The 18273-nt window shown below is 40.9% G+C and overlaps 1 protein-coding gene across 2 annotated transcripts in view; it reads right to left on the bottom strand.

The window, feature by feature from the left end:
- The window catches only part of pik3r3b (phosphoinositide-3-kinase, regulatory subunit 3b (gamma)), a 234074-nt gene that overhangs the window by 66923 nt on the left and 148878 nt on the right, over nucleotides 1–18273 (bottom strand). The window lies entirely within an intron of this gene.

Genomic DNA, 18273 nt, shown 5'->3' with positions numbered 1-18273 from the left:
AAAATATTACTATATAAATTCCTATATAACAAAATTACTATATAACATGCAGTGACAGATAAAAATAATAAATTACTTATTAAAGTAAGTAGGTTATTAAAGACAGTATTAATGAACCCTTTGCATTGTTTTCCATGCATTTACTGAAGAATTAGAAGGATGATGTTCGAGAAGTTTGTTGATATGTTGATATGATAAAAGCCTTTGACCGCTAGGCTGAGGTTAGTCCTGTTGTAAAAAATATGCACCAGTGCTCTGCAGAGAGAGGATTCTCTCTGTGAGGGTGGGCACTATGAAATGAATGAAAGAAAAGAAAAACAGCAGGGGCTTTTTAGTCATTTGAAGCTCCGTTCCAAAAAATCTGAAACTAACGCTCAACCAGAAACAGTTACAGAAAAGATGTTGTTTGGAGCCATTCACTGAAGCTCTTAATAAGTAAACTGCATGTTTTTATTGGCCTTAATGAAAAGTGCCACTTTGGACCTATGCAGTTACTTAATGCACTGTCCATTAGCTCAAGGCTAATACCACAGCCCTTTCAAGCAGCTCTCATAATGCGCTTGAGTGAGCATGAACATACTGTACCAAACCAAGCTCTCCTCCAGACACAACGGAACGAGAGGCTATTAGAGGGTATGATGAGGGTATGTGACCGGAGAGAACCATGCTGCACTTTTCTCGTGCCTTTCCTGGACACAAAAGGCTTGATAATTAGCTGATGGGAAGGGCAGGGAAGAGCACTAAACTGTGCAGTGCTGAGAAACACTGCAGAAGAAAATTACATAAAAGTGTGCGAGAGAAAAGGGAGCACATTGTAAGAGATTTCAAAGAAGTTCACATTATCCAAGCAAGAATTGTGACTGAGCGCTCAGTGCATAGAGCACAGATCAGAAAAAAAGTGAATAGGTAGATTAGGAGAGCACTGAATAAAACTGACTGTAGATTACAAAAGACTAAAGCATAAGAGGGAAGAATGAGCGGATTAAAAGTGTAGATTAAGAGAGTGTAGGCAGGAGAAAGTAGATCATGAATGAGCGTGAAAGCTTTAGCTCATCTGAGCTATGAAGGTTCAGCGGAGGCCAGATAAACCACAACCACATCCCCTTATGGTGCACCAATATCACCATGCCAGCAGTGGCACAGTCTTTGCATGTGCACAGTATTAAGCATTAAAAGTTGAGGGCTGTTACTTTAGTTTCTCTCTTTTGTTGATACTCATTTTTCTCCTCTGTTACTTTTCATTGGTCATAGTGCTGAGAGGTGCAAATGCCCCACCTCGAATCAACTCTAGACCTGTTGTTAGCTCTCGTGTGCATACACTAAGGACGCAACAACACACAGCTGGCTAAAATATGCCGTCAGATTGTCTATTGTGAAATTACATTTTCGTCATATCACCCAGCTCTAGGCACAAAAATGACAAACAAACACAAGTATATGTAATTCCTTAAAAGTTGTTGCACATGTGTGTTTGCTCTGTAAGTGATTGGATAGTGCAGTGGATATAACAACATCATCCCACATGCTGGAGAGCAGGGTTCAACTGCACTAAGCCCCACAGGTACACTGCTGATCCAGCGTTAGACAAGGCTCCTACCACTACAATGAGTTTATGTCACTCTGGTGCATGTTAGGTAACTGGTTTTGTTCTGTGAGCAAAACAACTGTGGTGTGTTAATCCTGGAAACCCATACTGAATCAATATGAGTTTCCATTGTATTTTGATCAATCCTGCAGCCCTAATACTCACTGTTTCACTTCAAATTAACAAAACAAAAACAGCAATTGTGCCATTGTCCAATTACTTATAGACTGCAGGGTATTTCGAAAGAATGCAAGCGCAGTCTGCCGCCTTTGTTCCCACACATGCCAAAGCCTTTGCTGAGGATGCAGAATTAAGTCCAGCAGATGGGGTTTTCCTCACCGCCTGGTTCAGAGAAAGGACAGGCTCAGTAAGTGGAGGCTTGGATTTCCCACAAAACTGCATGTGTATAATTTAGTAACGTAAGCTCATGTTTGAGACTGCTTAATCCAGGACAGAGACTGAGACATCAACCACACGACCACGAAGGTCAGACTCCATACCCGCCTAGGTGAACCTCTCTGGGGTAGAGCTGGAGGTCAGGAGGTCAGTTTGGCTCTGCTTCTAATTAGACACAATGGCAAATCATAACAAAGGCTTGCTCCTCGCCTATATGTACAGAACAAATCCAATCCAAAATCCAACAATGCAAAACAATCACAAAGCCCAATGTAAACTTTGAGATAACATGAATAAATCTTTAAATCAAATATGAATACAGTCACACACATACAACCACTCGCTCACACACAGACTCTCCTCATTACAATCATACATATGAAATGTTTATGTTTTGAAAAGTCAAATTTATTTAAGTAACAGAAATCTTCTAAATAACGTGTCCAACCACTGAAAATCGAATCTTCTTGAACATTCTGTTGCCAGTTCACTCCGTTCTGGTGAAGTGAAGCAGTACAGAGGGAGTCATGTTGCTAATCCTGCGTAGGCCGCTAAACACTGCAGCCTTTTGTTTGAGGGAATTATATTGCACAGGATAAGACCCTAACCAAATACACAAAATACACATTCTGCTCTCTCGCTCGCTGCAGCACGGCCTGTTTGCTTTTGGCTTGAGACAACAGCCAGCAGCCATGCCTTCTGCACCCTGACCTTTGGCCTCTGGCCAGGTGTTGTAAAAGGCATACGTGCTTGGGTTGCTGGGGAGAATTCTCCTGTAAACACAGCTCAGTTCCATCCCAGCACAGACGAGGAGATACAGTCATAAGCAAAGTTCTGGGTACCCCTGGTTTTGCTGTTTTGTTGTTTTCTACATGTTAAACACAGTAAAAAAAGAAAAAAACTGTGCTGTAAAGTTTGCAGTAAAATCGGAAAAAACGACTTCCCTTTCACACAATTCAATCATTTTTGGAAATTTTTGCCTTCTGACAGTTTTTCTAATAGACTTACTAGAGCTGCACAATATATTGTGTATTAGTTGTTATCACAACATTTGGCCTGTGCAATACTGATTTCACTAAAGGCTGCAATATACAGTTGTGCCTCTAACTGCTTTGGTTTTAATCTTGACTAAATGTATTCCAGAATAGTGACTGTAGGTGTTTGAGTGACGCATCAAGCCTTAATCATTTTGGTCTAATTAATTCAGATCAATCTTTGACCACATCAAGGATGCATTGATATATTTTGAGCATACTGGAAGGTATCTGGCAATTGCAGTATTTTATCTGTATCAGCCCTTCTCCTAACATTTATCAATGTTTTATCTCAATCTGTGCACCTTTCTTAATCTTAAATGTCCTCTTATACTCTGAACTTCCTAGCGTAACTCCAGAATACTTGTGGTCCACAGGAGGACAGGTTTCCCTTCTGTGTCTTGCTTCCTCTTGGTGTTTCTTCTTCATGATCTTGTTATAAGAGTAAAAATAATTCTCTGAGCCGGACAGAGGACAGAGAACTACTCACATCTGGTTTGGACTGGTTTAGTTATCATTTTACCCTTTAATATTTCTCAACCTCAAGTTGCATTCAAATTTTACATTCAGGTTGGTAATAGCCTGACTTCTGACCTGCATTTGCCCTGCTGTAGTCCGCGTTCTTGCTTTATTCTTCCTCCAGACTATTAGTGCATTAAACAATTTTTAATCTGGCACACTACAGTCACTCATGTTTCTGGCAAGGAGGATTCACCAAGGTCCACAAGGCCAGCATGAGGACAGCCCATTATGTTGCCAATAGTTTATGCTGACTAAAAACTTTGCGTGAAGGCAGTGATGGATAAATATTTATGTTAAAGTGGCTTTAGGCTGTTTGCTTTTGATCATTAATGAACTGGTGACCCTGCCACTGTTATTGCTAGATCATTTAAAGGGGTGTGATTTTTCAAAATGTCCATATAATTCAATTTCCTTTAATTGTCTCTACAGTGATGGTGATAGGAATCAGGGGCCATTATGTTTACAACACTATGTAGCAACTTTATTCACTCTCCAAACCGGTGAACCTACATGTGTTTTCTGAATTTATTTATGTAATGTTGATAATTCTAATTATCCTAATCCTAACGGAATTTTTTTTTCCGTTTATTTTGTGGATGTGCCTCCCTCTCTGTTGTGAGTTGTGTTTTTTTAAAAAGCCAAAATCTCACGCATCAGGCAGAATATTCACAAGCACTTCATGAAATACATTCTGGGTGGGAGCTTTTATAGACATAAAGCCCAGTGTAAACAGCTCTGATTCAGTAGCTTTCTCTAGAATGAAGCATTTCTCATCAGAGCACTCTAAAACGACTTTATTTGCATCTTAATTGTTTAATTATGTAGACATTTTGGAAAATCAGTGTAATTCCCTTTAACATTGTCACTAAGGTAATTCATTAGGAAAGCTGAGATTCAATTGGACCTTTGGTGGAGGATGGGACAAGAATTAAGCTATATGCCGGTTAAAGTTCTTTGGATCTTTGGACAGGCTTACATCGGGTTCAGACAGAAAATAGGAAGTATAAAAAACAACGAAAGTACTTATTAGAAATAAAAGCATTCTCATTTTTTTCTTCTGCTCGAGTTGTGGTCGGTATTGATGTGTAGCAAGGTGAGGAGATCAATACATGCCCTTTATCAAGCTAAGAGCTCTGTCAGTATCTGCTCTAAAACCCCTGGAGAGAAAGAATGAGAGAGAGAGAGAGAGAGAGAGAGAGTAGTGAGACTGAACCACAGTACTCAATCAGGAGACTGGGATAGCGTGAGAGGTTGAGAGAGAGAGCACGCAACAGGATACACGTACACGCACACACACACTCATACACACCCTACTAACGTATCGCTTTTCAAGGCCGTGCTGTGCTTCTGGAGCAGCGGAGCCCCAAGGCTGTCAGGACTAGTGACCTGGCCCATCACTTTAGCATGAAAAGAGAAGGGGCTGTGCCAGAAGGGCCCCCCTAAAACACTCCTGATGCTGCTGAGCCTGCAGAGCTCACCCTTCCACTACCACTCTCTACCCCCCTCTACACTGCAACAATCTTTCCATCCCTGTTGAAGTGAAAGATGCCATACATGCACGCAAGCATTAGCAGCAACACAAGAAGAGACACTGAAGCAGGAAAAACATTTTATGTGTGACAAGGACAGTGATGGAAAAGACCTTTCCATGCTGAGCTGGAGCAGAATGCATAAAAGCAGGACTTTTACACCGAACATGAGTGCAAAACAAAAACCTCAACAACATATAATAAAAAATCCTCACTTAAAATGACATATCACAGGTGTAATAAAACCCCTCATATCTCCCAAATGCACCAACGTTCTTAACTTTTAAATTCCTTTGGTTATTTAACATGCAAACCTTGTTAAAATCTTAAAAACGTTCCAATCAATACCTAGTACATAAAGCGAAACTGTGTTGCAAGAACAGCCTGCGTTGAACTGTGTTGAATTATTTCTGTGAAGTCATGAGAACCAACTCATATACATATATCCATCTCAGCCTACAAAAACCGAGCCCCGGCCCTTCATATTGAAGTGCTAAGCAGTGTTTTAGCTCTGTGTGCTTTCTGAATGAGGCACAATTCAGGACAGCCAATCAGAACAGAGCTCATGTATCTTACATCAGTCTTAATGGCACAGTACCAACAACAACCTGTTAAATTCCGAGGGTTATAGTGGGCTTGGAAAAAGGTTATGTTAAAGTAAATAATGATCTTTTCTGCTACATAAAAGTGGACCTGGGAAAAAAAATACAACAGTAGAATATGAACCTTTGCACATCTGAAGCTTGGAGTAACTTAAAAGCTTGAAAAGTTTGCCTTCTAAAATTTTTACTGATCCATTTGTCATGACATATATGGTATTAGTGTGCAATACCATTAGTGTGCAAAGGTCTTAGGCACCTAAGCACATCATTTAGAACCATTTATATTGACAATAAGTGCATTTCTGTTTGTAAAAATGAACATATATCAGCACGCATGCAAATAAAACATAAATGCAGCACAAGTAGTAACAATTTCTTAAAAGTAGTTGATGTCTAGGCTGAAGAACAAAGTTTGGTTCCAGATTTCCTCCTGAGACCTCTGTCCATCGCATGGCTTCGTTCAATTCCATTTGAACATAATGACACCCTGATTAGCCAGTTTTAATACCAGGCTACCATGATCTGAAGTTTAGAAATGCTTAAACAAACACATTCATTACGGTTAAATCATTATGTACTGTATTCATTTTATTTGTGTTTTATTGTAAAATAAGTAAATAAATGCTTTCTGCTCCAATAAATTCCCATTTAGCATAGCATTATTACTTTAAAAATGCTAAATACAAGCCTCAGTTCCAAACGCATTATCAGTCCCCACTTACAAGTCGTTAGTCATTAGATTGTGACCAGTATTAAAAAGGCTCCCAGAAAAGGGTGTATAGTGTAAAAGTGTTTTATTGTGAAGCCTTAGATTTACAGTCACCTCGCTGCCGAGCCACACAATTATTTTATCTTGCAGCCTCTATATTCCTCTGTGCATAGCATCTGAGCTTTAACTTACAGAGGCAGATAACAGCTCCAGAAAACAGTGCCATTGTAGTAAACAAATCCTGCGGAGTTAGCAGGAGCACTGATGTTTATGGGGGCCGCTGGGGCGCTTAACCGCTTTCAGATGTGTTTCACTCCCGCATTCCTCGACTGCAAACCCATCCACAGACACGAGCCGCTACATTTCATCTACTGTGTACATGTTTGTTTTTGTTTTTTGTTTTTTTGGGACAATTTATGTTTCACAGTTAATAAAGCACTATCAACTGCATACATTCGGTTTACAATTTCTCATATTCAATTACATTAGAAACTCCGCAACTTAAGGATTTTCTAATAGTGAGGATATACTGAACATCCAGGAAGTGGAAAACGCTATTCATATGTATACTTACCAAACCTGTTGACTGAGCACATAGACAGTACGCATATGACTGACCTGCTATTAGCTGCAAATACTCCTCTTTTCATTTGCAATGATGAAAGTAGCTCTCAGCCATAAACTCTTATCAAGACCATAAAGTCTGCCTGCTCTCCACCTATGTAAACACTCCTCAGTCACAAAAGGTTGAGGCAATAAAAATGCCATAAAAAGGAGAGATAAAAAAGCCACATTTCATGTTTTATTTGTTGCCATATATATTTTATAAGTCAACTTCAGCAAATAAGCAGTAATTGTGCATTAAAATGTGCAGAAGTGTGTTCTGTGGAGGGTGTGTTAACTTCTTTTCACTTTGAAAATCAACATGCAATTTGACCAGCAGTGCCAAACCTTTGTATATGTAAATATAACGCCTACTGCACTGCTGCTGTTTAATGGAGGACAGGGCTGCCCTGAAGTTCACATTCAGGAATGGAAGCCTTCTACTGCCCTACGAATCTGATATGTATATATATATATATAAAAGCAGCCATTATAGAACTAGTCTGTTCACAGTTCATGTAATTGTGAAGGAATTGTTGCTGCAGTGCTTTCAGTCCAGACTTTCTCTTCTCTTTGGTTGCCATGGTCAACAATAGCATGAGTGTTTTGCCCTTGTAGCTCCTGAGGCTTTTCTAAGAAAGATTAGACAAAGCAGATGCACAGAAAACAGCACTGTGTTCGAGGGTAATCAGACTGTTTTCACAAGACCACAAGTATGCTGGTGTGAGAGAAACTGTGTGCATCTGTGTTAGCGTCTGTAATAAACATAGAGTGAGATAAATTGGCAGAGATAGAGAGGAAAAGAGAGAAAAGAGAAGGGAACTTTTAATTGTCTTAACTGTCTTAAGTTCAAATACACATCACTGAACAATGTGTCCAATACATGGGCATACATTTTCTATGCACTGCCTTTCAAAGATGTCGATATCTCTGCGTATACCAATCAGATGTCTACAGACCTTTTAAGGGTATAGTCAAATTGGCTTCATGAGCAGTGAAGGTTGCACTCGCTCAATCTCATCCATTCAATCTCATCACCGTTTTAGCCCCTCAGTCTGTTTTATCCCAAACCTATCATTCAATCAACCTCTGCCAAGCCTTTGCACTGCTTTGAGGCTCCTACTGTCTTTGAATGACTGCACCAAGAATCAATGATGCAGGTTCATTATCTTGTCTTAGTTGGCCTCATTAAGAGAGGGATCTTTGTGGATTAATATAATTGTTCATTATGAATTAATCAGATTAAGTGATTGGCCAGACAAGAGGTCCTGTAAGGGATGAAATGGTTCAATCCTGTTTGCTTAGGCCCATTTGGGGCTAAAGTTATCTCCGCTTGGACTGACCTTTCAGCAGGGACTACAGTAACTGTCTCAGGAGGTTTTTTCCGGGTAGCCAGAGTAGTGTTTAAGGACAACTCTGTCTTCTGGCAGTCTGTATAAACAAAACATGTCCTCCATGGCGCACTGTAGTTGATTGTCTGTGAATCAATCAAATAATCTAAATAGCTTAGATGAATGTGAGCAGCGCGTAATGCTTTACTGGAAGGCATTAACTACAAACCATCCACACTGAAAGAAGCTTTGAATTTGCTTAATTGAAACATGTACATAGCTGTCAAGTTACAAGTGATACTCACGTTTGTTTGCCTCTGCTGCAGTCTCACAGCCATGAATGTAATTCTTAAGGGTTTTAATAAATTCAGACAAAAGTCTGAATACGGTCAGGCATGTACTTGCAGTTCACTGCCCAGCAGTGCTGACCAATATGCCACTATCAAATTAAATGCAAATGTGCTGATTTTGCAAGCTGAAATTTAAACAGGCTACCAAAACAGATGCCAAGCATAATCAACGATTTCAAATCATGTAAACAGGCCTTACGCAACAGGATTCTCCCGAATGGAGCATTTAATTTAATTGCAAATTGTGAAGTCAAAACCAGGGAAACAACATGCTTTGTAGAGTCTGAAGATGTGCTGTAAGAAACAGGTAGTGATTATTACATTTTAGTACTTTCACACTGAAAATAGTTTCTTACAGTGAAGGCTTCAGCCAGGGCTTTAGGGCAGGTTTGGAATAATTTTGCATATAACGTTTCATAATGCTTGATTTTGTATGTTTGACATTGTTTCATACACAGTTTATAGTACAAGTTGTTTCCATTTTGCTTTTGTTTATTGTTTTCCTTGTTGCTTTCTTTGGCCTGGAATGCATGAAGGCTTATGGTTTGGGGCAAACTTCAGCGTCAAGTGTCCACCTTCTTATGTTTCATTGAATATCAACAGTCAGTGCTCAGCAGACACATTGATGCTCATGTAATTGTATACACACGATGAAAATTCATTCAGTTTACACTTGTGTTAAATGCAGGCAAGATCTGTCTCTGAACTCCTCTGAATGCAGTTTGAGTGATATGATTGCAATCTGATCACAATGCATCCTGGTTAACATGTGGCTTTTCATGTGGTCAAGTAAAATCTGGACATGATCCATTCACCACAATGCAAAGTGTAAACAGCCCCTTAAGGTGGGTTTGGGTCAGGTCATGGGTACAAGTTGGGTTCAGGCTTCAATTTCATGCAGATTGATTTTTATTGGGATTAGTTGACAGATCATTTCCATGTCATTAAAATGTATCAATTTTGCCTTTTAGTTTACTTTGCAACAAGTTTACTTAGTAACAATCATATTTAATCAAGTCAAATTGATGTTCACAATCTGAATTATGCATTATATTTTTCTGTATACATTAACACGTGTTAACAAGCTGCAAAAAAGGCCTGGCACTATCTATATGTGCTAAGAATTCACTATGAACACCTAGAAAAGGGACCTTTAATTTGTTACAACTCCTGCCTCTACTGCTTTCCCTTAACGCAAGAAAGTAAGAATATTCAGGCTGTGGCAATGCCAAGGCTGATTTATGTGCATCTGCGCACAGCATGCCTGGGTGACCTCAGCAATGTGATTCACCAATAAACAAACAAGCCAAATATATGTGGGAACATCCAGTGGAACAAGGCTGGCACGACAGGGTGCTCGCAGTAGCTGTGTAAGGTCCTGTAAGTATACAGTACAGGCAAGGCTGCATGCTATTCCTGTTGCGCTCACTGTAAATGTTGCCGCTACGTCATTGCAGGCGCAGCCTGGGAACGGTTTGAGCTCGGGCTCAGGCTCGGGCGCGGACAGCAGCCTCAGGACGGGATAGTCTGAGGTTGAGGGGATTTTTTTTCCCGCCTGCCTGCCACTTGCACCCTCGGATCAGGCCTCACCCTGACTAGACCTCCGGAATGCTAACAGTGTGGCTTTGCGGAAGGGGAAAAAAGAGAAGTTCGGCGGACAACATGGGTAGGGAGTAACTGAGGGGGCAACTTACATCAATGACAAGTCAACACCACAGTGTTTACTACTGTATTATCATTAGTTGAGCTATAAATGTATGCCATTCAGCTGAGAACTTGTAGAATTAGCATTACTGGGACAGGGGTGGTAATAGCTGTACATCACATAGACAAAAACATTAGTAGTCATCCAGAAGCCTGAATTATTTCTGCACTTCTGTCCACATGTACAGATAACAGTATGTCATACAGTATCATAAACCACATTAACCAGTCTAACTGAGATTACCTAACAACTCATCACAGCTTGAGGCAGGTGCTAATGAGTCAGGCCTGCAGTGCTAATGGGTAGGATATAAACCTCAGTTACTTTTTAGCTACATTAGCTTTATAGCTCCAGTACAAAGTACAAAACTAAAGAAGCTAACACTGTACACCAAACATGTTTAGGCTGACTGAGTACATTTGGGTTAAGGGGGATTTTGTGGAAATTCGATTTTTGGCTGACTTTTAAACTGTTTCGCTAAACGTGGCATGAAGTGCTTTATGGGAATGCACTACCACCATCTTTGGTGATAAATGTTCCCTGGTTCTGAGCCTGTGTGCCAAGAGCAGCTTTAAAAAAGAGAGCTTGAGAGTAGGTAAATAAAGAAGTACATGAAAACGACTCTGGTTAGGTTGCGTGCGACGTGGAGGCCCAGTGGCTTCTCGGGAGTGCATTCTTCTCTGACAGCATCATTAGGCAAAGCGAGTGCGGCCTGGGAGCCGTATTCTATCAATAAAGAACCAGAGACAAGGGGCGGACAGCCAAAGGCTGCCCAAGAGAGGGTGGCTAAGCTGTGGGTGCGAGCGGTGGCTGGAGCCCAGCCCAAAGCTGCTGCTTTCCAGGCCCAAGAGGGCCTGTCTTCCACAACCCAGAGTTTTTCTGCCCCCTTTACTTATGACTCATCGTTCTATAGATGCTTCTGATCTTTTTAGAGTCACGCTTGTGCGTAAAACATTGTATATCTAACTGTGTAGTAACATGCATGTGTTGGTGGAGGTATTATTAATGAAACAGAGGCTGAGTTGACCGCTGATACCAACCTTACAATGTGGCGCTGGCAAGGTTTGTTAATAGGTGGTGGTGGCAGGGAAGCAGCAAGGTGTTTTAAGCTGCAGAAGCATGTATGTAATGTGTGATGTGACGTCATACAAAACTGAAATGCCAGTGTTTTTTTCTTCATTTGAATGCTTTGAATAATTTCCATCACGTACAAATAGGATGTATAATAATGTGCTATAATGTAACATAAGGCATATATAACTGACTCATCAAACTGCTGTGGCAGTCTTGCTCTCTCTGCTTTCTCTTCCTCTTGATGAACGTTATACAAACGCACTGAGCAGCAATCAATCAGACTGTTGATGTGTGCCAGTGTAACTGATCGCGTCATTCCCACAGCTACAAGCTGAGGTTCCATGTTGCACCTTGTTTCTGGAGTAACACAATTTCACTCCACTGTGTACTCCACTTGTACATAGATGGAATGACAATGAAAGCCTTTTGACTTGACTTGAACATGAAAAAACACACACCAAGTGGGAGAAATAACAAAAAAATGTGGGACATTATAATGCTATATATATTTTTTAAGTTTAAAAAATACATTAGCTCATCATATAAAGTGCTTACACAATGGAATTTATTTATGTCAATGTGTTTATTTCACCACATCTCTCCTCGTGGCAGTCCGATATTCCTAGCAGTTATTCTTCTTCTTCTTCTTCTTTCGGCTGCTCCCTTTAGGGGTCGCCACAGCAGATCATCTGCCTCCATCTTGCCCTATCCATTGCCTCCTCTACTTTTACACCAACCATCTCAATGTCCACCTTCACTACATCCATAAACTTTCTCTGAGGTCTACCTCTTCTCCTTCTACCTGGCAGCTCCATCTCCAACATTCTTTGCCCAAAATATCCACTATTCCTCCTCAACACATGTCCAAACCATCTCAACCTGGCCTCTCTTGCTTTATCTCCAAACTGCTCCACCTTCACTGTCCCTCTGATCTGCACATTTCTAATCTTGTCCATCCTTGTCACTCCCAACAAAAATCTCAGCATCTTCATCTCCGCCACCTCCAGCTCAGCCTCCTGTCTTTTAGACAGAGCCACAGTCTCCAAACCGTACATCATAGCAGGACGCACTACTGTCTTGTAAACCTTCCCTTTCACTCTTGCTGCTATCCTTCTGTCACACATCAGCCCTGACACCCGTCTCCACCCACTCCATCCTGCCTCTTCTTCACCTCTTTTCTACACTGTCCATTGCTCTGGATGGTTGACCCAAGATATTTGAAGTCATCCACCTTTACGACCTCTACTCCTTGCATCTTCACCTTTCCACCTGCCTCCCTCTCATTCACACAGATGTATTCTGTCTTGTCTCTACTGACCTCCATTCCTCTCCTCTCCAGTGCAAACCTCCACCTCTCCAGATTCTCTTCCACCTGCTCTCTACTCTCACCACAGATTACAGTGTCATCTGCAAACATCATGGTCCATGGAGCCTCCTGCCTGACTTCATCTGTCAACCTTTCTATCACCATTGCAAACAAGAAGGGGCTCAAAGCTGATCCTTGATGTAACCCTACCTTCACCTTGAAACCATTTGTCACTCCAACTGCACACCTCACCACTGTCTCACTATCCTCATACATGTCCTGTACCACCCTAACATACTTTTCAGCTACACCTGACTTCCTCATACAGTACCACAGTTCCTCACTTGGCACCCTATTATATGCCTTCTCTAGATCCACAAAGGCACAATGTAGCTCCTTCTGACCTCCTCTGTACTTCTCTACCAACACTCTTAACACAAAAATCTGAACCTCTCGCCTTAGCCTTGCTTCAACAACTCTTTCCCATACCTTCATGGTGTGGCTCATCAACTTTATACCTCTGTAGTTACTGCAGCTCTGCACGTCACCCTTGTTCTTAAAAATGGGGACCAGTACACTGCTTCTCCACTCATCAGGCATCCTCTCACTCTCCAGGATTTTGTTAAACAACCTGGTTAAAAGTCAGCTGCCTTCTCTCCTAAACACCTCCATACCGCCACAGGTATGTCATCTGGACCAACTGCCTTTCCATTCTTCATCCTTTTTAAAGCTGCCCTCACTTCCACCTTACCAATTCTCTGCACTTCCTGATCCACTATCTCTCCCCCCGTTGTCCTCCTCTCTCTCTCGTTTTCCTCATTCATCAGTTCTTCAAAGTACTCCTTCCATCTACTCAACGCTCTCTGTTCCCTCACTAGCACATTTCCCTCTCTATCCTTTATCAGCCTAACCTGTTGTACATCCTTTCCAGCTCTATCTCTCTGTTTAGCCAAACGATACAAGTCCTTTGCTCCTTCTTTACTGCCCAGCCTCTCATACATCTCATCATAGGCCTGAGCCTTTGCCTTTGCCACCATTCTTTTCGCTATGTGACTAGCCTCACAGTACTCCTGCCTACTTCCTTCTCTGGTTATCCCACTTTTTCTTAGCTGCCTTCTTCTGAATACTCTCCTGGACTTCCTCATTCCACCACCAACTTTCCTTGTCTTCTTTCCTCTGACCAGACGAAACACCCAACACATCTTTGCCAGTTTCTCTCACCACCTTAGCTGTAGTTTCCCAGTCCTCAGGTAGCTCCTCACTGCCCCAAGGGCCTGTTGCAATTTTCCCCTGAACTGCCTGCAACCATCCTCCTCCTTCAGCTTCCACCATCTAATCTTTGGCTTTGTCTTCACTTCATCCTCTTCTTTGTTTCTAATCTCATTCTACAGACAACCACCCTATGCTGCCTTGCTACACTTTCCCCTGGTACCACTTCACAATCTCCAAACTCCTTTAGGTGGCATCTCCTGCTAAGGATATAATCCACCTGTGTGCACCTCCCTCCACTCTTGTATGTCACCCTGTGTTCTTCCCTCTTCTGAAAATACGTGTTCACCACAGCCATTTCCATTCTCTTTCCAATCTACAACCATCTAATCTTCCGCTTTTCTGTCCTTCACACCAGACATACCCAGCACCTCTTCATCCCCTTTGTTCCCTTCACCAACATGTCTATTGAAGTCTGCACCAATCACCAATCTCTCCTCTCTAGGGACACCATCTACCACTTCATCCATCTTACTCCAAAATTCCTCTTTCTTCAGGCTCATGATCCTGTCTGACACTCTCTTTACATCCAGAACACTTTTCCCAAGCTGTTCCTTTAGGATTATCCCTACTCCATTTCTCTTCCTCTCTACACCATGATAGAACAGTTTGAATCCACCTCCAATGTTCCTGGCCTTGCTTCCTTTCCATCTGGTCTCCTGGACACACAGAATATCTACCTGCAGTTATTGTCTAATATCTGGTTTGGCTATTCAGTGCTTCATTATGTTAAATCAAATATGGAATTTAATATATCCTTGTGATAGCCGGAGGCATCCTGGTGAAATCTGAAGCAGAACTTTATTCTTCAGATTCGCTTACAAGATATCAACTACTCTGTTGAAAGTAAGAAATCCTTGTTACTCTTTACTGTATTTACATGTATTTTCTTTTTCCAAGCAAAAACACACTTACTGCTAAGATCAGAGGTTTTAAACAACATGCTTAGGAGCCTTTTTCATAGCACACACAGGCAGCTAACTGGCTCGAAATCTGTTCTGCTGATGCTCTTGAAGAAAAATATGACCATCATCACTCATGCACTGATTGCCTAACTACCATCACTGTAGAAGAATTTTCTGTTTGTTTCTAAGCTTACATAACTGGACAGAGGAAATGAAGAGGAGGAAAAAGTGAGTGAGACTTTCGCTGAAAGTGGGCTCTGTCTCTGAGACGCAGGGAAAAGTGGAGCAGAGGGATGGCGTGAGAATGTGAGGAGGAGTACAGCTCTATTCTGAAGTCTGCCTGGGGGGCATCTCACGCACACTCACTCTCTCACTCTCTCTCCCTCTTCATCTTCTCTTCTTCACTCTCCTCCACTCCTCAGGCTTGGGACCATCACAATCATCTTGCTTATTTCACGGAGGGGGCCTGACTCCCTCATTAAAAGTTCAAGGCTGTTGTTTTTTTTTTTCCCTGCATATTTGGCATGTTAACGAAGCCCTAGAAATAGCCCTCTACCCTTCATCTTAGAACTGCATTACAGCTTAAGGGCCAAAGCCTTCAGAAAAGCCAGCCACTCCAAACCCACATCAGCATATCAGAGCACTAAACATTGTCTAAAACCATTCTTCTTGCTGAATAACCCTGCAATAGTAATTATTTTTGCTGAAATCGAAGGGTTATTAAAAGCAGATTTATGACCTTAGGCTCTTTGGGAATCCCATTATGATTTAGGGAAATGTAATAAAATGCATCAGGCCAAAGCAATGAAGCCACAGTGGAGGAATGCTTCGGTGGGACTACTGCTGCTCACAATACTGCAATAAGAGTACAAAACTATGCTATGGTTGGCCACTGACTTTTACAAAGCATCTTTTTAAGACAAGCCTACATACAGATTTATGACAGGGAGTTTATTTACCCATCAGTCATTCAGCTCTGCATGAGTTTGCATGTACCTATAGTCAAACATTAGCACTGAAACACTAGAAGTGTCTTAAAGTTATAGTTCAACCCAAAAACATAGTTTCACCTTAGCTGAAATGCAGTTAATCAGCCAAGACATGCTTTGTGTCCTTGCAAGACCAATGCGGTCCAACTCATTTTAAAGTCAAACTGAAATCAAAACCTTTTTACCTTGTTAGTTCAAATCCCTGGTCATATTAATTTTTTAAGGCTGACACTGGCTAAAGTGGCTTTCTCTGCTCTTCTCTGTTAAACGCCCTTCACAGAACAACTCAACCATGGGGTGCTCAGTTCTATACAACAAAGTATGATATATCATATCATATAATAGAAATGTCTTGTTTTCCTGTAATCATCTATCAAAACGTCCAAAACGTCTTCTGAGTTTTGATTATGTCACTGTGCACTGGCTGGCAGTGAAAAAAATAATATTAACCAATTTCATGTTTCACCTCCCCCTTCACAAAACTCCCACCTATCATGAAGTGAGCGCTCAGCTAGCTCAAAGACCCTACCTGATACCATGTTTCACTCAAAAACACACCCAGGTGCACTATGATTTTCCATTCACGCTAACTTTAAATGTCAAAACAGAAAACGTCTTGAGGCCTCGAATCTGTTAATCAACACATCTAGTTTTTCATGCCATTTATCCAATTTCATACTATAGACAACCTTTTTTGTCTTTTTTGGCTTCCAACTGAACTATGATCTGACCTGACTAAGATCTCACATACACACACACACACACACACACACACATAAAGACATACACATAAACACACAAACACAACTATCCAGTCTTTCAGCCCAAATGATTGAGAGCTAGAGGAAGGGGGGGTCATAATAATTAACTTCATAATCAGCCTCTTTTCTGTTATCTTTCAGTAATTACTGTGAGCTAATCAGGATTTATAATGACTAATTGGAGCAGAGTGGCATGTTGATATATGATTAATGTGTATGAGCAGTCTAATGATGAGCATCCTTTATAAATTAATCCTTTATCTGTTGCTTCCCAGCTTCCTGTGTCCAGAGTCTCTGTGATATATGGCATGAAATGTAGTGAAGGGCCTAATAACTGTATTGGCCTGTTGACATTTTGGGAAACATGTTAAATAGATCACACTGTTTTATGAATTTGGATAGATTTCTAATTGATTTAGTCAAACCTAGCAATAAACAACATTTCTTTTCAACCGTATCAGTGGTGTGATATCAGTGAGGTGTTACATTAAAGTGGCAGATTCTGAGATATAAGGGATTGAGAAAGCGAGGGTGAGGGAGTTGAGAGCTATTACTGCATGATTAGATCTTGGGACCCTCTAAAGTTTGCAGATTGACTTCCAGACCACAACTAGCAAAAATGCAACACACTCATGAATCTGTCAGCCAAAATAATATAATAACATTTTTATGGCTTTATCAACATGAGGTTCTTATTAGCCTTGACTGTAAATGGTTCAGAACGAGGGTGCCTGAATTTGTGTGGAAGTGAGGGAGCAAAGGGGGGGAGGTCAATTAGTTTGTTGATGACTTTTAAATAATAATAAAAAAAAAATCTAACAAAATGTGTTATCCCCTTAAAGTTCATAGACTTACAACACCCCAAAAGCTTATTATTGAGTAATTACATGGAAAACAATGCAAACTGGCTGAGTAATTCTTAAATTATAGGAGTGGGGAATGAAAGCCTAGGCCTGCCAGCAGCTCCTGCTTCATGCAAGCTAGCCAAGCTTATACTGCATTACCTAGCTAATATACAGCTGTATGCCAAAGTTTAGGGACCCCTAGTCAAATGACCTGTTGATTTGTTGACTTGTGGACATAATAAATAATAACAAATCCTGTTTCATTTCAGGGAATTTTATAAATTTCAGTAAACTCGTGTTTAAGCTTCATTGTCAGTTACTGTTTATTATTATCCTTTATTCAGGTTGCCAAGGCTCATTACTCTTATAGTGACCTGGGAGGACTGAGGGCTTAATAAGGTTTAGTACTACAACTCAGACAAGTCTGTCTGAAGACTTGGTTCATGTCATGGTTTATGGTAAGATATCAAGTGGTTATTTGAAATAAAACACTTTGAATAAGAAGGGAAGATTATTATTCAGAGTTGGCTTCTACAGAAACAGGCAACTCTTAGCGCCCGAGTAACATAATGCTGAGAGAAATAAAGACTAAACCGTGGCAAGACCAAGCAAACTGTCTTTAAACCAATTTAGCAAATGCTCCTCAAACATTCAACCAACAAAACCACTTCCCATCAACAAATTGCTGTGTTGGCTTGACTGTCTTCAATGAAAATGACTATGTACCTTCTGTTTTGTCTCTGGTGACAAGTGAGGTC

Source organism: Pygocentrus nattereri, chromosome 26 (genome assembly GCF_015220715.1).
Source record: "Pygocentrus nattereri isolate fPygNat1 chromosome 26, fPygNat1.pri, whole genome shotgun sequence".
Classification (NCBI taxonomy): domain Eukaryota; kingdom Metazoa; phylum Chordata; class Actinopteri; order Characiformes; family Serrasalmidae; genus Pygocentrus; species Pygocentrus nattereri.
Note: the sequence above shows the minus strand (reverse complement) of the source record. Positions and strands in the feature narration are given on the sequence as shown.